At 39.5% G+C, this 21,537-nt stretch overlaps 1 long non-coding RNA gene across 1 annotated transcript; it reads right to left on the reverse strand.

The window, feature by feature from the left end:
• Window positions 1–19,715: 19,715 nt before the first annotated feature.
• LOC111525504 lies at window positions 19,716–21,307 on the reverse strand. Its single transcript, XR_002726125.2, has 3 exons — window positions 21,213–21,307; window positions 20,204–20,299; window positions 19,716–19,824 (listed from the first exon to the last, which is right to left on the reverse strand). It is a non-coding gene; the product is annotated as an uncharacterized LOC111525504 (long non-coding RNA).
• Between the last annotated feature and the right edge of the window lie 230 nt (window positions 21,308–21,537).

Consider the following 21,537-nt stretch of genomic DNA (forward strand, 5'->3'; position numbering starts at 1 on the left):
ACCACCTCTAGAATTTCCGGTAAACCAGCACCAGGCTGAAGATCACATTCTCATCAAAGGGTGAAAAAAGGAAACTTGAGCCAACCTAGGAAGGACCCTACTTTGTGCTGCTAACCACTGAGACTGCTGTTCATACAGCAAAAAAAAAGATGGACTTATCACACCCAAGTCAAGAAAGCACCACCCTCTCCAGTGTCATGGGCCATAGTCCCGGGGAAAACCCTACCAAACTAAAGCTAAGAAGAATTTAACTCTTTCATCTATTCTATTACTCTTTCTCCTTTGCTTGTTCTATTGCTGACCATCTAGTTATTAACATAACCAAGTCAATTTCACCTCAAACTATTGCATTTAATCCTTGCCTTGTTATACCCTGTAGGGACTTGCCGAGTCAAAGACAGCTCTCTACTTCAGAAAAGTACCTCTGTCCCTCCTGACTCTCCTCAAGACTGGACATTAGTAAATTAGGACCATTTAATCCAGGGAAATTTTGATAAAGTCTCCAGTGTCAACCAGGAGTCTTGCCCCCCAGTGTAGAGCTTTTATGCTGTAGTTGGTCCAACATTCTGTGGACCACTAAAGAGCAAGGATGGACTGCTTCAACAGGCTTTTGTAATTTCTTAAAATCATACATTCATTTTACTAGAGGATCATAGAAGTTAAAGACTTAAAACAAACTTTGGCAATAAAGACAAGATACCAAGATGCAAACCCCAGTTGAAATGGATCAAATATTCCATCCGCAAGTTAAACAAAAGCAATTGTTATGCTTGTGCACATGGCAGGCTGGAGGCACAGATTGTCCCCTTTCCACTGAGGTGGTCCTCCCATTTGGCCAGGCGTGGGCTACATGGTAGCTCTTTTCCAGTATTCTACAGCCTGGAGTAATAAGTCGTGCCAAGCTCTCTCTGCTATATCCCAAAGTCTGGCACCCTGCGGATCAGCCCCTGAGGACCATCAAGCTTCCATCTCACACTAGGTTCACTTCATGTCTTTCATGACAGGGAGGAAACTTAGAGTTCCTTGGAGACCTGAAGGGATTCAGTAAGCTTAAGAATTTTCAAGAGCATATCAATCAGTCAGTCCCTTGTTCATTCCTGAGCAGATGTGTGGCGGTATTGTGGTGGACCTTTACTGGGCACTCTGCCGAACAACTGGAGTGGCACTTGTACTTTAGTCCAATTGGCTGTCCCTTTCACCCTGGCATTTCATCAACCAGAGAGAGGAAAAATAAGACATTGTGAAGTGAGAGAAGTCCCTTACGGGTCTTTTGACTCTCACATCTATTTAGATGCAATTGGAGTCCCACGGGGAATACCAGATCAATTTAAAGCCTGAAAACAAATAGCTGCAGGATTTGAGTCAATATTTTGGTGAGTGACAGTTAATAAAAATGTAAATTGGATAAACTATATCTATTACAACCAACCACAACAAGGTTTGCATGAGTTAAAAGAAAAACTCATGTCGGCCGCAGCCCCAGGGCTACCTGACCTGACAAAACCCTTTATATTCTATGTGTCAGAAAGAGAAAAAATGGCAGTTGGAGTTTTAACCCAGACTGTGGGGCCCTGGCCAAGGCCAGTGGCCTATCTCTCAAAACAACTAGATGGAGTTTCCAAAGGCTGGCCCCCATGTCTAAGGTCCCTGGCAGCAATGACCCGGTTAGCATAAGAAGCAGATAAATTAACCCTTGGGCAAAACATGAATATAAAGGCCCCCTATCTTGTGGTAAATTTGATGAATACCAAGGACATTGTTGGTTAACAAATGTTAGATTAACCAAGTACCAAAGCTAGCTATGTGAAAATCCCTGCATAACCACTGAAGTTTGCAACACCCTAAACCCCACCACTTTGCTCCTGGTATCAGAAAGCCCAGTTGAACATAACTGTGTAGAAGTATTGAATTCAGTTTATTCTAGTGGACCCAACCTCCAAGACCATCCTTGAACATCAGTAGACTGTGAGCTGTATGTGGGTGGGAGCAACTTTGCCAACCCCTGCAAAGTGATTCTGAAGAAGATGACAAGCCCTACTCCAGTCACACCCAGAAGCTGACTGGTCTACACATGGCTGAAGCATGACAAAACTCATTGCGGGACTCATTTTCCTTAAAATTTGGACTTGTCCAGTAAGGACTTCAACTGACCTTCCTCAGACTGAGGGCTGTTCCCAGTGTATACATCAAGTCATTGAGGTAGGACAAAAAGTTGCTATGATCCTATTATTTTATGGTTATTATAAGTGTACTGGGACTCTAAAAAAAACCTGTTTGTCTAATGCTATTCTATACAAGGTATATAGCCCAGGAAATGACCAACCTGATGTGTGTTATGACTCATCTGAGCCTCCCATGACCACAGTTTTTGAAATAAGATTAAGGACTGAGGAATGATGTGGGCTCATAAATGATATGAGTAAAGTGTTAACCAAAACAAAAGAAAAAGGGGTGCCCAAACAAGTCACCTTGAAATATGATGCCTCTGCTGTCATTAACAGTAGTAAGTTAGGAATAGGATATGGTTCTCTTAATTAAGAAAGAGGTTATATGGCAGAAAATAAGTACATTTGTCATGAATTAGGACTGTGTGGAAATGAATGTGGATACTGGTCTTGTGTCATTTAGACTACTTGGATAAAAAATGAAAAAAAAATCCTGTCTACCTTCAGAAAGGGAAAAGTGGCCCTTCCTGTACCAGTGGTCAGTGTAACCCCTTAGAACTAGTAAAAAGCAACCCCCTTGATCCTCGCTGGAAAAAAGGGGAGCATGTAACCCTAGGAATTAATAGGGCTGGACTAGATCCTTGAGTAAATATTGTGATTTGAGGAGAAGTTTATAAACACTCTCCTGAGCCAGTATTTCACACCTTCTATGATGAACTGAATGTGCCAATACAAGAAATTCCAGGACTAACAAGAAATTTGTTTTTGCAATTAGCCAAGCAGGTAGCCCAGTCTCTCAGTGTCACTTCATGTTATGTATGTGGAGGAACTGTAATGGGAGATCAATGACCATGGGGAGCCCGAGAATTAGCACCTACAGACCCAGTTCCTGATGAATTCCCAGCTCAAAAAAACCACCCTTATAACTTCTAGGTCCTAAAAGCCTCAATCATTAGACAATACTGTATAACAAGAGTGGAAAAGGACTTCACCCTTCCTGTGGGAAGACTCAGCTGCCTTGGGCAAAAGCTGTGTAATAGTACTACGAAAACAGCCACCTAGTGGAGTTCAAACCACACTAAGAAAAATCCATTTAGTAAATTCCCAAAGTTGCAAATTGTGTGGACCCACCTAGAGTCCCACCAGGACTGGACAACCCCCACTGGATTATACTGGATATGTGGGCATAGACCTTATGCCAAATTAGCCAACCAGTGGGCAGGTAGTTGTGTTATTGGCACTATTAAACCATCTTTCTTCCTACTGCCCATAAAGACAGGTGAACTCCTGGTCTTCCCTGTCTATGCTTCCCATGAAAAGAGAAGCGTAGCTATAGGAAATTGGAAAGATAATAAATGGCCCCCTGAGAGAATCATACTATATTATGGGCCTACTACTTGGGCACAAGACGGCTCGTGGGGATACCAGACCCCCATTTACATGCTTGACTGAATCATATGGTTACAAACTGTCTTAGAAATAATCACTAATAAGACCAGCAGAGCCTTGACTATTCTGGCCCAGCAAGAAACTCAGATGAGAAATGCTATCAGATTGGCTCTTGACTACTTGCTAGCAGCTGAAGGAAGGGTCTGTAGAAAATTTAACCTTACTAATTGCTGTCTGCACATAGATGATCAAGGGCAAGTAGTTGAAAGCATAGTTAGAAATATGACAAAACTGGCACATGTGCCTGTTCAAGTGTGGCATGGATTTGATCCTGGGACGATGTTTGGAAAATGGTTCCCAGGGCTAGAAAGATTTAAAACTCTTATAATAAGAGTTACAATAGTAACAGAAACCTGTCTGCTGCTTCCTTATTTGCTACCTGTGCTTCTTCAAATGATAAAGAGCTTCATCGCTATCTTAGTTCACCAAAATGCTTCGGCATAGGTGTACTATATGAATCACTATTGATCTATCTTGCAAGAAGACATGGGTAGTGAGAATGAAGGTGAGAACTCCCACTAATGAGTGAGATTTTCAAAGTGGGGAATAAAGAAGGAGACCACACCTCATATTGTCTTCTGCCCAATTTCTGCCTCCAAAGAAAGAAAAAGTAAAAACTAAAAGGCAGAAATGAAATCCACAGGCAGACAGCCCTACACCATGCCCTAGGCCTGGTTAAAGAATGACCCCTGACCTAACTGGTTATGTTACCTATAGATTCCAGACATTGTATGGAAAAGCATCGTGAAAATCCTTGTCCTGTTCTGTTTCATTCTGATTACCAGTGTGTGCAGCCCGCAGTCACATACCCCATGCTTGCTCAATCAATCACGCGGACCCCCTTAGAGTTGTAAGCCTTTAAATGGGACAGGAATTGCTCACTCAGGGAGTTCAGTTTTTGGAGACGTGAGTCTTGCAGAAGCTCCCAACCAGATAAAGCCCTCCTTCGTTAACTCGGTGTCTGAGGGGTTTTGTCTGTGGCTTTTCCTGCTACTCTCAGAGAGAAAAAGGGGATGTCTGCAAGGGACTAGTGATTCTGTTGGTTCTAGCAGCAGTGGGACCCAGAATTCATGTCAGGCTGTGAGAATCTAGTTTTGTAAATAGTGTTGGATGTTCTTCGTCCTTTCCCTCCATGAGATGGGCAGCAAAGTGCCTGCCTACAGGGCTCTTTCAAGTCATACCCACTGTGTTAGGCACAGCATGGTGCTGGAAAACAAAAAAGAGACAACACAAATAAGAAAACCAAAAGAAATTTTAGGGATAATTAGTATTTGTCATTTGCAAGAATTTTTGTAATTTCTTAAATTCCCCTATGCTTATTATAAGGTTTAAATTGTGTTGGTTTTGGTCTGCAGTTAATTAAGCATTCCTATGACTTGGAGGCAGTACTGAACAAAAAGGTAAAGGTATTTCATGTACAGATTTTAGCCTTTAATAAAAGGGCAGCCTCACATGTGCTCAGGAAAACTGAAGAAAGAATGGATTTTTTTTAAACAGGATTTGGTTCTGTGGCTCAGGCTAGAGTGCAGCAGTCTGATCATGGCTCACTGCATTCTCAACTTCCTGGGCTCAAGTGATCCTCCCACCTCGTGACCCAAGGAGCTGGGACTACAGGCATGTGTGCCACCAGGCCCAGCTAATTTTTTATTTTTTGTACAGATGGAGTCTCACTATGTTGCCCAAGCTGGTCTTGAATTCCTCAAGCAATCCACCTTAGCCTCTCTGGGATTATAGGTATGAGACACTGCGACTGGCCCAAGCATGGATTTTTTTGCATTGATCATTTGGAGCACACCCATAAAATCAATTCATAATTCAGTATAAATGATTATCATGTTTAAATACAACTTGTGGAATAAGAGAGAATTACATTCACTGTGTATTAAATCTGTAATTTGGCCCTATCTAATCCTTAAAAGAATCATGTAATTTTTTATTTATGGAAGAGAAAACTAAAGTTAAAAAAATGCTATGAACATGTGATGTGTAAGTTACAGGGCTACTGTAAAAGCCCAGATTTCTGATTTCAGAATCCTTTTCACAGTGCTGTAGTGCTTACATGTTACTTTCATACTAAGAAGTATTTGAGAGTAACAAAAGAAAAGAAAATGAGAAAAAAAATTATTTGTAAGGTAATTAAAAGATGCTAATTATATATCATTCGAATTTGAGTTTGGGTTATAAAAATCTTTGGTCCATGGAAAAAATTGTAAGTCCTTTGTTGCTATGATCTTTGCTTACTATACAATAAATAAACACCAGGAAGAAAAATATTACCATGGAGTTTGCTTATGAATTGCCCTTCTAGTCTTACTTTTAAAATTATTTTCCTGAGCTTTTGAACTGATTGAATTCTGGAGGAATTTATTCTATTCCTTAGAATTAAATCTTCAGATTCTTACAATGCAAGTCCTTTGGTCTATGCTGAGTCAGTAAATTCTGTCTCCCAGGCAACTTTGTATAAATCAAAGCTGAAGGTCAGACCAAAGTTAATGCATTACATTAAAGTAAAATAGGATTGCTTTGCATTTCAATTTGTTCTATTTGGTTTTCAATGTTTAAATGCCCCTGTTGCCATTGTTGGTTATTCTCAAGAGTTTGAATCTCTCATCATTTAAAATCTAAAGAATTTTATGAAAGAAAAATTAAATTTTAAGAAGTTAAATAGTAGTTAAGCAAAATAATCAAGTAATAAATCTGCATCTTCATGAGTAATGAGAGATTAAAATCTAAATAATGAAAAAACGTTGCTCACCTATCAAGTGAGCAGATTTAAAAAATAGTATCCAGGACTGGTCAAGTGCAGAGATATATTTCCTGTTTTGGCTCCACATTCCTATAGCCCTACACACCCCTAGTTCAGGCCCTCATTATCTCCTGCCTGGACAATCTCAGTAACACACTTCTAACTTGTCTGCCTGATTATAGTATTGTATTTTTTAAATCCCATCTTCACATTGCAACCTGAGATATACAGTATACCTGAAATAAATTCTAGCCATTTTACTGCTGCTGTTTCTCAGCTTCTCAGTTTCCAGGGTGGAATAGTTAATAATGTATCTGTAAAGAAATAGCTAAATGCATGGTTGCAGTTCGGTTTTGCCATGGTTAGTACAGACAATACAAATCTCACTAAGTCCAAGATTTGTTGCTCTGGCAGCCACAGGAAGCCAAATTAGAATTACAATGTTGCTTAATAAGCATGGAATTAGAATAGGAACATTTGTTATAGAATTCAAGTGGTTAATGGGATCAGGTTAAAGAAGCTTGGTGCTCTCACCTCATCAGGATACTTTCATCAGCCTGATCATTCTCTGCCCTGACAATGCTTGAGTGGGTATTAGCAACTTTTCATTTTGGGTTTCCATTTTCTCTACTCCAAATAGAATTTACCTTTTTGTTTATACAGTCTCTCCAAATAAGGCATAATACCACTGCTTAGGGTTTTACTTATTAAATGTTAATCATATTCTAGACCTGCCTCTTGAGAATGCAACCAGCTTATTTTGATTGGAGTTTGGAGTATTCTCAAATTCTTTAGTTCTGCAATTCTACAAAGTCTCCAAGTCGATTCCCACAAGGTCACAAATTTATGCAAATAGTGCTTTGCATAGAGTAGGTACTCAACCATTACTTAGGTCTGGGGATAACCTAACTGGGGATGACTATTGCTTAGGTCTGGGGATGACTTAGACAGACACTGTTACTGGTTTTTTTGTTTTTAAGCCACTAAGAATAGCTTTCTCAGAAGGCAATCTTATTTTTCTTATTGATAATTTCTTGATGTGCCTCTCACTGTTGACACTATTATCAAAAATAGACCATTTGGGAGGCTAGCTAAAAATTTTAAGTAATCATTTTGTATTATAATCACTTCTCAAATTTTTTTTTTTTTGGCTTTTTAAAAAATGTAGCAGTGAGAATGATCCTAAGTAGATAGTTTCAGTTAACTTGTAGAATAATAACCCTTAATTCAAGTCAAAAGGTTTGAGTTAGGGGTGTAGAGTTTGAAAGTTTTCGTGAAATTGTATGCTACATTCATACACTCATTGCATTCTTCCACTGCCTGATAGTGTTCTAAGCCCTGGGTTCTAAGCAGCAATTGTTAAGAAATCCTTGTACTGGGCCAGGTGCAGTGGCTCACACCTGTAATCCTAGGCCGTGGGAGGCCAAGGCAGGTGGATCATGAGGTCAGGCAGATTGAGACCATCCTAGTTAACATGGTGAAACCCTGTCTCTACTAAAAATACAAAAATTAGCTGGGTGTGGTGGCGTGCGGCTGTAGTCCCAGCTACCAAGGAGGCTGAGGCAGGAGAATCCTTGAACCCAGGAGGCAGAGGTTGCAGTGAGCCAAGATCGCGCCACTGCACTCCAGCCTAGGCGACAGAGCAAGACTCCATCTAAAAAAAAAGAAAAAAGAAAAAAGAAATCCTTGAACCCTTTTGTGTTCGAGGAAATGGCTAACTACAAAATACAACCCTGGCCTCACATGTTGGAAAGTGTCTCCATCCTTCCTCATAGCTCCCATATGGCTCCCTTGTTTATCTGCATCTATAAAACCCCAAACCTCTCCCTGTTCTTTGAGATGTTTTAATGTTTTTCATTAATAAATGTTTTCCCTATTGCAATCGCCCAAATAAATCATCCCCTTAATTGTCCAGCGTTCTTTGTCACAAACCAAATCGTAATGCTCAATGCCACTTTAACATAAAATTGATTGGGTTAAGTGAGTTAATACATGAGTGTATAGCGCTTTGAATGCTGTCAGACACCTATTATATGTTCAACAATGTATTATCTATAATACCTAAATTATCTATAGGTATATCGGTATATATTATACATATATAATTAATATATGTATAATTATAATGATTATTATTTTTAATTGTTATTAACTTCTAATCAGGAAAGACAGTTCAGAGAAATCTACTCATCCATATATTTTATTTCCAGTGCTGCAGTCTGAACTGAATTGACTAGAGAAGGAGGAGCAAGAAAAGGTCAAGTGAGTGACTGGGAGAACAAGGGAAGGAAAAGTAAAAATATATGGTTGGTTTTCTCCTATATTCCCAGTGCTACTTCCAGACAATAGAGTCAGCACCCTCCCTTCCAATCTTATCATTTGAAATGTATATCTTCGGCCGGGCGCCGTGGCTCAAGCCTGTAATCCCAGCACTTTGGGAGGCCGAGGCAGGTGGATCACAAGGTCAGAAGATTGAGACCATCCTGGCTAACATGGTAAAACCCCATCTCTACTAAAAATACAAAAAAATTAGCCGGCATGGTGGCCGGTGCCTGTAGTTCCAGCTACTCAGGAGGCTGAGGCAGGAGAATTGCGTGAACCCCAGATCTCACCACTGCACTCCAGCCTGGGTGACAGAGGGAGAATCTGTCTCAAAAATAATAACAATAATAATAAAAGTATATCTTCAGTCAAAATCTCTTCTCCCACTTCAAAGCATTATAATTCTCCTCTAGCAAAAACTTCTTCCTTCTCCTTTGATACCTTCATCCTTCAACAGCATATTCTTTCTGTACACCAATATCTTCTACATTCTGAGGGAATTTCACAGCTCCAGTTTCTTTAGTTCATATTTCTTTCCTTCCTTGACTCTGTAGACCTTCATCCCCATTCCTTAGTCAAGCACCTGCAGAGCCTTTACTTTGTTTTTCTCTTCACAATAACTGACCCCTGGATTCTTCAAATCAGAAATCCTTCTCCTTTAAGATAATTCCTTTTGTACATGCCACATTTCCTGCTTTTACCTCACAAAGATTAACTAGGTAGTTACCTTCATCATGACTTTAAGTTACCGAACCATTCCCTCTTTCTCAGGTTAACATTTACCTCCTTGCCTCCCAACACCCTATTCAAACTCCATTGTGTTTGTGATGCATTCAGCTTCAGATAAGAGAAACCATAAGTAAAAGAGGCTTAAATCGGGCTGGTCTGATGGTAGTGGGTTATCAGAATTTATTAACACTGGTGTCACTAAAGTTGGTATATAACCCCCCATTGCTAAATTGGACTGAATTTTAAGAAGAAAAATAAATAAGTAAAAATTTTAAAAATAAAGTAGCTCAAATCAAAATTCTCTGAGAATAAGAAATGGTTAAAAGTAAGCTGAGATATTGATCATTTAGTCTTGAGTAGTCACTTGAGGCACAGATTGTCTCCAATGCTAAACAGCTTTGTCCAGCTACCCACATGTAGCACATGAGTATGTGTGGTGAGACATGGAAAAGGGTCAGAAGTACTGGCCTACAGTAATAGGAGTTTACTGGCTCATTTTGTTCCCGGACCAAACCGAGGGTCAGGCTGCTTATTCTCATGGCCCAATAACAAGATGCAGATGAACCGGGAGAGAAGAGAGTTTATTTCTGTAACCAGTTACAGGGAGAAGGCCTGGAAATTGTCACCAGACCAATCAAAATTAAGAAGTTTTCCAGAACTTATACATATTCATCTAAAGACATAAGTGATTAACTTCTTTTAATCTATAGCTAAGATCCGAATCCTGAAGACCTTCCTCGGTAAATTTACTTCATCTAAATGGGTCTAGATGCTGGGGTGATTACCCTTATTGTGCCTACTGCTAAGTCATGGAGGTTTGGGGAGTTCCTTTAGTCCCCAGTAAACTTGTTTGTGGAAGTCTGGGGAGTTTCTTCAGACCCCCAATAAAACTTGTTTAATCCTAAATGGGTCCCATTAAGAAATTCCTTCATTACCTTGTCATGCTTTAAGGCCCAGGAAAGGCCTAGGCAAAACTCTTGGTGGGCTTTTGCTACATTCCAGCCTTTGTATAAGGGCACTGGCTCTATCAGCTTTTAATATTTAACTCAACCACTCAGTGAGTACTGAAACAGTTGTTACGAAGACCTGTGTTAGTGAGACCTGGCCTGCTACAATGTGACACAAGTCCCAGAGCAGACAGTTCTGGGCTGATACTTACAATGCCACTGGCACCTATGTATGCTCTACCTTTTTGGTCTGCCATCCTTACCATACTGTCATTTTTTTCTTTTACTCTTTGCTTCATGGTACCAAATGACATCAGTGCCTCTAGGCCTCAAAACCACAAACCAGGCAAAAAGAAGAGAGGGAAAGTAATGGCACCAAATCACCTTTGCTTATAATCCATTGGCTAGAAACATATCACATGGCCACTGTAGTTTCAAGAAAGGCTGAGCAATTGAGATTTTATGTTTTACAGACACCATAATAAAGTAAAGAAAAAGGCAGGTGTGAAATGTGGAGTGGGCATTATGGAAGCTGTGATGGTTAATACTGTCAACTTGATTGGACTGTAAGATGCAAAGTATTGATCCTGGGTGTGTCTGGTGCCAAAGGAGATTAACATTTGAGTCAGTGGACTGGGAAAGGCAGACCCACCCTTAATCTGGGTGGGCACCATCTAATCAGCTGTCAGCATGGCCAGAATGAAAGCAGGCAGAAGAATATGGAAAGGCTAGAATGGCTTAGCCTCCCAGCCTACACATTCCTCCCATGCTGGATGCTTCCTGCCCTTGAACATCAGACTCCAAGTTCTTCAGCTTTGGGATTCGGACCGGCTTCCTTGCTCCTCAGCTTGCAGATGGCCTCTCGTGGGACCTTGTGATCATGTGAGTTAATACTACTTATTAAATTCCCCTTTATGTATAAATCTATCCTATTAGTTCTATCCCTCTAGAGAACCCTAACACAGGAGCCAACATATAGAATCTGACACACCATGACTCCAAAATGGCAATATTTAATACAGCCATCTCTAGCAGAAGTTCTATACCCTAGATTCTCCTAACCATGCAATGTACCTATGGCATCACATCCAACTCTGAATGCACCTCAGTGTGTGCTCCCAGCCTCTTACTAAAGAATGAGATGATAATGAAGAAAGACTGAGGTCAATTCCATTATTAATTCTCACACTCTAATTGAAATCCAGTCTATTTTAAGCTTCCCTTCCAGTGACATGCTAAAAGAAGCCTAATTGTAGTTATTATGCATCTTTCTTTTAAATGCACATTGCTTTTCATCATAGGAAATAAAAACCTAATATTAAAGCTGTGTTGTGTCATATGTCATGCCAGAATCTCTTCTATGCGCTTAATGCCAATAGCAAAAGCAGAAAGAGCAGTAGGGCCATTTCAGGAACCCAAGCAATTGGCAAAAACATAAAGACTGAGGAGAGGGCTATTGTGAGAACTCAAGTTGAAAGGGGCTGATCAAGATTACAGCTATTATTTGGCAATGATATGAAGAGGTGAGGCAAGGAATTAGGAGGCCTTGAAGTCCAACCAAGTAGAACTAATGAACTGCATTATATCCTAACCTGGTCTCATTTAAAGGCTTCTGGATCTGTCCCCAAAAGTGTGCCACAATTATTCTTAAAGTCACAGTACTCTGAACCCACCACATGACAGATTAATTCAACTCTTACCTCCACTGGATTTGCTCTTAAATTTCTCTTTCTTACCTTGGCATTTCATGATATTTCAGTATTACATTTCTTTTTTTTTTTTTTTTTTTTTTTTTTTTTTATACGGAGTTTCCCCTTTTCCCCCGGGTGGGGGGCAGTGGCCGGATCTTAGCTCACTGCAAGCTCCGCCTCCCGGGTTTACGCCATTCTCCTGCCTCAGCCTCCCGAGTAGCTGGGACTACAGGTGCTGCCACCTCGCCCGGCTAGTTTTTTGTATTTTTTAGTAGAGACGGGGTTTCACCATGTTAGCCAGGATGGTCTCGATCTCCTGTCCTAGTGATCCGCCCATCTTGGCCTCCCAAAGTGCTGGGATTAAAGGCTTGAGCCACCGCGCCTGGCCCAGTATTACATTTCTTACTAATCACAGAATAACCCCACTCAAATGTTTATCATCTTCCCAGGAATATTATAGTGATATCTGGAGCAAAATGGAAAAGAAAGTCACCTACACTACCATCCCTATGAGCTCAGTTCCCATTTGTAGAGCATAAGCTATGAAGAACTTCTTGCACAAACTCCTAAGGGGAAGAAAGGTGCATGATGGTACCTTGAGCTCGAGCTTGAACTGAATCTTGGCACTTTGCTTTAGAAGAGTAGGAGCTGAAAAAACTGCTATTTCAAAACTGCCAACAGTTTTTTGTTTCACAAAAACATGGAAATAGATCGGAGACAACTGGCTACTTTGTTCTGATTAAACTCTTGAATGATTTGTTATGTAAATGTACGGCAAAGGCAGAATTAGAAAAAGACAGGATTTTGTTTAATTATGTAAAAGCTTTTTTACTTGGTAGACAAGAGTTGCATTTCCACAGATTTAGTTCCCTTGAGGGAATGTCTCTCCTGAGATTAAGACTCCTCTAAACCTGAAAATGGTTGCCTTTCTTGGGAGATGTGAATTGAGGACACTGCTGGTAGCAGATAAGGACCTGGGGACCAGAGGTTGAAGGAACTGCTTATGTAAGACACATTCTGTAAGACACATTCTGTGCCCTGGGCATGCACAGTGCTGCTTTGAGCTCCAGATGGTGAAGTGTGATACTGAGTTGAAGAGACAGCCTCCTCTGTCCAGAATCTTTAATACACTAACAGTAAGGAGTGTCGGGTTTTAGAACCTCAGACCTGGAAACGGTATTCAACGCATTCTCTCTCTCTCTCCCATTGTCTCTTTTTCTCTCTCTCTCTCCCATTGTCTCTCTTTCTCTCTCACTCTCTCCCATTGTTTCTTTCTCTCTCTCTCCCCCCCCCCCCCATTGTCTGTCTCTCTCCCTCTTTCTCCCATTATCTCTCTCTTTCTCTCTCCTTTGATCTATGCCCTCTCTGGTGTTTTATCATCTCCTACTGCAAATAGGCATTCTCCGCAAGACCAAGAAATAAAACCATTAGCATCTATTTTCATAAAATTTTAACTCTGGTGTTCAAAAGTTAGTTCCATTTACAATAATCCTGGTAAACTACTGACTTGGGTCACATGACCTACCTCACCATAGGGAGAGGTATTCTCATTGACCTGGTCTGAGCCATACACCCAAGGAAATAACCTTTGCCACTAGAAGAAGGGATGGAAGTTGACCAGTAACCTGACTAATGTACTTGACAACTAAAAACAATAGCTAGCCCTTGCAGTATGTGAAAAGCTGAGAAAATATTTTATCCCAAGTCTGGGCATATATATCCATAGCTTCAGAGCCCCATCTGTGCTCCCCTATACTCTCAGACAGGCCCTTAAGGAAGGAAAGAGCAGGCATGTTGTCCACCAGTACTAAGAAGGACACACACATATTTGTGAATGAAGACATGAATAAAAGTACCGAATGCATTGTTCCCTAACCCTGGACCTTCCCCTTCAGCCACTTTGCTCACTCTGCTCTTTTTCTTCATGTGATGAGGTCACCTAGGGCAGAGGAGACAGGTAAGAGCAGTGTGGTTTGAGAGACATAATTCATCTTCAACAATATGAACTTGAACAATTTAATCCTTATAAGTCTGCAAAGCAGAAATCCAAGATTTTGGATTTTTAAATGCATTAGTTGGCATGAGTGTGATCAAATTTAAACTGCCTATAGAGTCAAATAAACTTAATATTTATCATTTACACTCAAAAATATCAGGAAAACTAATTTTTTAAAAGAAAGAAAAATAGTTTGATTTTATAACAATAATATAATTATAGTCATTAAAAAATGTTTTACCACAGATTCCTAATTATCATTCAGGACAATTAAAAATTATGCATTATGATTAAGTATGTGTCAAATTTATGTTTGCAACTTATATGTGCTTGTGATGCTTAGTTCTGAAATCTTGTCAAGATTTAAATCTGCCCACAGTTGTAAAATGAAACAAAACAAAACAAAAACCCAAAACTGGAGAAAACATAGGTTAGTATCTCATGAGTACCTCATTGTTGTCTAATGTTACATGTCTTTGTTTTACCTTCCAAACTAGATTGCAAACTTCTTAAGATGTTTTACATTTGTGATGAAGTAATTCTAGGTTGAGGATGGATACCAAGAATATTTAGAATTCCTGATACAGATAAGAAAAAACATCCTTCAAACCAGTGCTTCTTAAGCCTATCAGACCTAACACCCTGTGTTTAGAACAAATGCTTTGAAGTAACCATTTTATTATCCTGAAATGTAACTCATTGTTGGCATAACGAAGAAACACATAATTTCACCACAAAAAGACAATCTAGTACCCTGTCTATAATACAAAAAAAGGAATTTACTCTAAAATAAAAAAATACATTTTATTGTTGTAAATTTATAAGCACAGCTAAACAAGAAGACCTATAAAGTAGGTCGATTCTTGCACCTATTACCGTGAATAGCTTGCAATTAAAAGACATAAGAAAATATTCAGCTGAATATTGTGGATACTTTTCTTTATATTTGTTTGACATTTGAAATCACCATGAAAGGGGCAATAAATGCTAAATGATCAGAGTAAGTTACACCAGCAATTCAAATATCAGGGGTAAAGTTGGATGTCAGTGACAGGATTTTCCAAAATGGTGAACAGCAGTTGGCAAGATTTACAAGAAAAAAGCTACAATTTTCCCTAGATTTGCCCCATAGTTGCATTTCTAAAAAAATTCAAGCATACAAAAATCTTCTGAACATGCTTTTGTTCGTAGGTAGAGTGGTATTGGATTCTAGGCTCAGAAAATTATAAACAGGCTTTCCAAGTCATAAATATGCAGTGAGACATCTAAAAGTGGTGCAAGACACAGAGCAGTCTTACGTTTAATGAGACTGTTTCTCACAGTACAGGATATTTAAGATGCATAGCTCCCAATCACTAAATGCCAGTAATGCCACCCAATCATTGTGACCAAAAAAAACATCTCTCACAATTCCAAATACTTTCTAGGAGAGTGCCCTTTGAGAATTACTTCATTAAAGTTTGCAATAAGTTTCTACCTACTAAAAGATGGAAAGTAAAACCCCTCAGCCTGAGAAATTAGGAGTTCTGTTTGCAATGTAAATGGGGTATATCTTTTGCCAAATCTATGCCTGCAGCAGATTGTTTCCAATGAGATAAACTTGTACACAATATATTACTGCTAGTTCTGTGTGTGTTAGAGAGAGAGAGAGAGAGAGAGAGAGCGCTTATGTTGCTCAAATGAAAAGAAGTCAGGAAGACAAAGCAAGAACTGGAAATTTGTGCAGACTGGTTCCCACTTCAACAAGACTGTAAAGCAGTTAGATTGGGTTTGGCCCACACTGATGTAATGTAGTAATGTGGTTTCACACAAGTCATTTTTCAAGACCAAATAACCCACATTTGGAAACTGTACTGTCTGCTCCACCACAGGGCACTCATTTTGGGGAAGCCAAAGAGTAAGACCACGTATCAGAGGGTAGGGTTTACTGCACCATGTTCCCATTGTTAATTTTCTTGGCAACAGGCCATCGTGACAAAGGAAAAGACTTAAAGGGTAGTTCTTAGAAGAGGTGAAAGGAAAAGGTTTTTCTTTTATGGCAGACAGAAGTTAGGGGACTTGGCTTTGGAAAGGGGCAGCAGGTTTCTGTTGAGAAGAAGTAAACTGTTTCTGCAGAATTAGAAGAGGCAGATGCTGGACAGAAAACAAACATCTGCCACAATATATTAAGCCAGGATATCAGAAAAAGGAGCTCAGTAGGACATACTTAGGAAAGGGCTTCAGGCTGCTTATTTTGAGAACTGCCAGTTGTCCAGTGTTAAGTTATCTGTGTTGTTATCAAAGTCAAACATTAAAAACTTACAGCCTAGTCTTATGCAGTGTTTTGGCTAACTGAGAAAAGGTCAGCATGTTGGAGAATTGAAGAGACTCAACAGATCAGATGAGAAGGCTAATACTCTCATCATGGGCAGAGGGTTTAAAAGCTAGGACCAATAATTCAAACTTTCGTATATTACTTTCCACTTCACAACTGCTGGAACAACAGAGTTTTGGGAGAACTGCTGCATGATGAAGCACCTTCATGAGCTTCTTTCACTTGGAATTCCTAAAGAGCATGCCTGTTACTTTCTCAGCTACCTAGAAGCACAGAAAATCATTTAAGTTCATCCTAATACCAACAGAAATAGAGATAGAAAATAGTTTTTCCTTTGCTATGGTTTGAATGTTTGTTCTGTTCAAAATTCATGTTGAAATTTAATTGCCATTGTAACAGTACTAAGAGGTGGGACTTTTGAGATGTGATTAGGTCACGAGGGCTCTGTCTACATGAGCAGGCTTAATGCCATTATAATAAGGCAAATTTGAACCTCTTTTGTTTCTTTGTCCTTTTGCCTCCCTCCATTTGATAATGCAGCAAAGGCCTTGCCACATGCCAGATCCTTGATCTTAGACTTCCCAGCCTCCAGAGCTGTGAGAAAACAAATGTATGTTCATTATAAATTACCCAGTTTCAGGTACTCTTTTATAGGAGCACAAAACTAACTATGACATCCTTCCTCAACACAAAGTTAAGAATTAGAAGATTCTTAACTTCCCTTTGTCTTGCATCTCTATATTTAGGTCTTGAATAAATAGAAGTAGATGAAAGGAGGAATAAAAATCACTGTTTTTTTTTTTGTTTGTTTGTTCGTTTTTTTGAGAAAAAATCTTGTTCTGTCGCCCAGGCTGGAGTGCAGTGACATGATCTCGGCTCACTGCAACCTCCACCTTCTGGGTTCAAGTGATTCTCCTGCCTCAGCCTCCCTAGTAGCTGGGATTACAGGCATATGCTACCATGCCCTGCTAATTTTTTTGTATTTTTAGTATAGAGACTGGGTTTTGTCATGTTGGCGAGGCTGGTCTTGAGCTCCTGACCTCAGGTGATCCGCCTGCCTCGGCCTCCCAAAGTGCAGAGATTGCAGGCATGAGCTATCATGTCTGGTCTAAAAAGCACTTTTTAAAGAACTTAATGGCTTCTAACTTCCTGAGCCCTAAATATTCTTGAAGAAAAATATTAAGCTAAATAATAGGATTAAAAACATTAATTGGAATTTTAAATGAAGCTTAAAACAGGAAAAGTATATTTCTTTGTTAAAGAAAAAATTTAGTTAACAGGTACAAGGAAGAGGTTTCAAGTAGAAATGTAAAATGAAAAATAAAACCACAAAAATATTTTTCACCTATTAGATCCTTTAAAAGATTAATAATGCCAACATTGCTGGTAGGAGTAGATTAGCACTGTATATCAGATTTTAAATGAGTGGCAATTTTACTATTGAGAATGTAGCCTAAGGAAATAATTGGACATTGTGTTGAAGGATCCCCAAGACCACCTTCAGGTTCAGTAATACACTGAGAGGACTCACAGGGCTCAGCATATGCTCATACTCATAATTTATTACAGTGAAAAAAGACTAAGCACAATCAGCAAAAGGAAAACGTGCACTGGGCAATGTCCAGGGAAAACCAGGCACAAGCTTCCAAAGGTCCAGAGGAGTCACACAGGATATGCTTAATTTCACCAGGAACCAGTTATCACGACGTATGTGAAATACCAACCACAGAAGCTCTTGAGACACTCAATGCCCATGGTTTTTTGGATCACATAGGCAACTTTTCCTTGGCATGTACCAAAATTCCAGACACATAAGGAAAACAGGTGTTCAGTAAAAACCATATTGTTTATACAAACAGATTAGGCATAGTGAGCTACTATTATCAGTTAATGGTAGAAACCCTTGCAAAATGTAGGTTACCAGACATCAACCAGAAGCCAAATTTATGAGCAGGCCTTTCTAAGGACAGGAATTCAGTCCTGTTATATTAACTACTTTCAGGAAGGCAAATATAAAAATAAATGTTCAAAAATATTAATCAGAGCACTGTTAATACTAGTTTTTTTCCATTAAAAGGTGCTTATTAAATAATACATTAAGTCTCCATAAAATAAAAAAAAGTATAGCTTTCTCAAATGAATGGTACAAATATATATTCATGGCCGGGCATGGTGGCTCACGCCTGTAATCCCAGCACTTGGAGAGGCCAAGGTGGATGGATCACCTGAGGTCAGGAGTTCAAGACTAACCTGCCAACATGGAGAAACCTCATCTCTACTTTAAAAATACAAAATTAGCCGGGTGTGGTGGCAGGTGCCTGTAATCCCAGCTACTTGGGAGGCTGAGGCAGGAGAATTGCTTGAACCCAGGAGGCGGAGGTTGTGGTGAGCTGAGATCACACCATTACACACATGCCTGGCAACAAAAGTAAAACTCCATCTCAAAAAAAATTTATATATATATATATATATATATATATATATATAACATATATTCATTAACATATAATATTCAACTTTCTACTTCTCATCTTCATTTATATATTGAATAGACATATTTTTATTATATCTAAAACCCATAATTTTCCTCCTTGAAGCACCAGCTTCACCCAAACTCTGCTCCATCTGTTTTAGTCAGTCGATTATTTTAGTTGCTCAGGCTAAAAACAGTAGACAGCTTCCTAATTCTTCTATGTTTTTCATATATCACATGTAATTTATCAGCAAATCTTAGTGGATATACCTTCAAAATGTATCCAGGATCTGACCACTTCTCCTTACCTCCTTTCCTACCACTATGGTCCAAGACACCATCATGTACTAGGATGTTATTGCAATGGTGTCCAAGGCTCCCTCTGGTTCTATCTTTATTCCTTGTAACATAAACTTATAGTCCTCCAACCAATTTGTTTCTCTTTTTTCTTTCTTTTTTCTTTTAATTTTTAAATTTTTTTGAGGTGGAGTCTCTCTCTGTGGCCCAGGCTGGAGTGCAGTGGTGCAATCCCGCCTCACTGCAACCTCTGCCTCCCGAGTTCAAGCGATTCTCCTGCCTCAGCCTCCCGAGTAGCTGGGACTACAGGCATGTGCCACCATGCCCAGCTAACTTTTTGTATTTTTAGTAGAGACAGGGTTTCACCGTGTTAGCCAGGATGGTCTCGATCTCCTGACCTCGTGATCTGCCTTCCTCAGCCTCCCAAAGTGCTGGGATTACAGGAGTGAGCTACCACGCCCGGACCTTTTTTTTTTTTCTTAAAAAAAATTTAGGCTATACACGTGGTCATCACCTCCTCCCCCATTAGGGACTGTATTTTCAGTCTCACTTGAAGCAAGATGTGGCTATATGATTAAGAAGGATGGGATGTGAGCAGAGGTGAAATGTGCAACTTTTGGTTCATCTCTAACATAAAAAACAAGCCATTTGCCCTAGAAACTCTCTCTTCCTCTTTTCTTCAAGATGCCATGATCCTGTGAACACAAGCAAGATAAAGACATGATTGAAAGGATAGGGAACAACAAAATAGATGTGATCTGGTTCCTGATTGACCACATGGAACAGAACCATACTACCAACATCTCAAGAAGTAAACCTTATTCAAGCTTCTGTAATTTGGCAGTTCTCTTTGTTCAGCATAACTACTGCCATGACCCCAATACACTCCCCTGTATTTATTCTCAAAACAGCAGTTATATGATTCTTTAAAATGTTCATTGAATCATGTTATTTGTCTATGCAAAATTCTTGAATGTCCTTTCAGCTTATTCAGAATAAAAGCCAAGGTCTTAACTAGGTCCTAGGCAATCTTGTCCTCCCATGTCTGTTTGGCCAGTTTCTGTTCCTACTCACCCATTCCGCTGTAGCCATAGAGGTCTGTTTGGTACTCTTTGAAGGTGCCAGGCACTCTCCCATCCCATCGCAGCTTCTTTGCAGTTGGCATTCTCTCTGTGAGAATGACAGAAACTCTCTGTGTCTAGAAATCCACAAAGCTCACTCCCTTACCAACTCTGAGTTTTTACTCAAACATTATTTTCTCAGTGGACCTTCCCTGACCAACACTTGCACGCTCCCTAAGTATCTTTCCTGTCTTCCTGCTCTCTGTAGCCCCTATTGCTTTCTAATATATACTATAACTTCCTTATGATATAATTTATTTGTTTCATATGACTTTCCCTTCAAAAGGAAGCTGTATGAAGGCAAAACATTTGATTATGTTTACTGATAAATTCCCAGCACATGAAATAGTTCCTGACACATGGAAGATGAATAATAAATGCTTTTTGAATAAACATCATTAGGAATGCTTTTGTCTATAAATAAAAAAAATTAGCAGAAGCTTAAAGCATATAAATACACTTATTGTTTTTTGCTTTAGTTTTTGTTTGAGACGGAGTTTCACTCTTGTTGCCCAGACTGGAGTGCAATGGCTCGATCTCTGATCATCGCAACCCCCGACACCTGGGTTCAAGCGATTCTCCTGCTTCAGCCTCCCGAGTAGCTGGGATTACAGGCATGGACCACCATGCTGGGCTAATTTTGTATTTTTAGTAGAGACAGGATTTCTCCATGTTGGTGAGGCTAGCTTCTAACTCTCGACCTTAGGTGATCTGCCTACCTCGGCCTCCCAAAGTGCTGGGATTATAGGCGTGAGACACTGTGCCTGCCCCACTTATTGTTTATGTTACAAGAAAACCTGGTTAGCGTCACAGATTGTCTACATTAGGTCATCACTACAATGCCAATAATATTTCCCTTTATTTTCGCAAGAGGGCTGCTGTAGCTCCAAACAGTATGTCTTCATACAATACAACCTCAAGCAGAAGAAACTGAAGGAGGAAAAAAAAAATGATCCTCTTACGTGTCTTTTTTCAGCATGGTAAATCTTTCCCAGGTATCTTCAGTAGACTTCCTCTTAGGTCTCATTGACCAGAGTGGCATTACACTGTCATTTCTAGACAAATTATTGGCAAAAGAGAATGGATAGCTATAATTATTATATATACCAATCAAGATTTATCCCAGGGGCTGAATGAAATGCCATCTAAACAGAACTAGAATTCTGTTAACATAAATGTAGGAGAAATGGTTGTTGGTTTGGCAGCCAATAGACTGCCTGAATGACATATAAATGAATATTGTTTACTGCAAAATTATAATTATATAATAAGGTTACCTTTTATAAT

The sequence above is a fragment of the Piliocolobus tephrosceles genome, chromosome 3 (genome assembly GCF_002776525.5).
Source record: "Piliocolobus tephrosceles isolate RC106 chromosome 3, ASM277652v3, whole genome shotgun sequence".
Lineage (NCBI taxonomy): Eukaryota > Metazoa > Chordata > Mammalia > Primates > Cercopithecidae > Piliocolobus > Piliocolobus tephrosceles.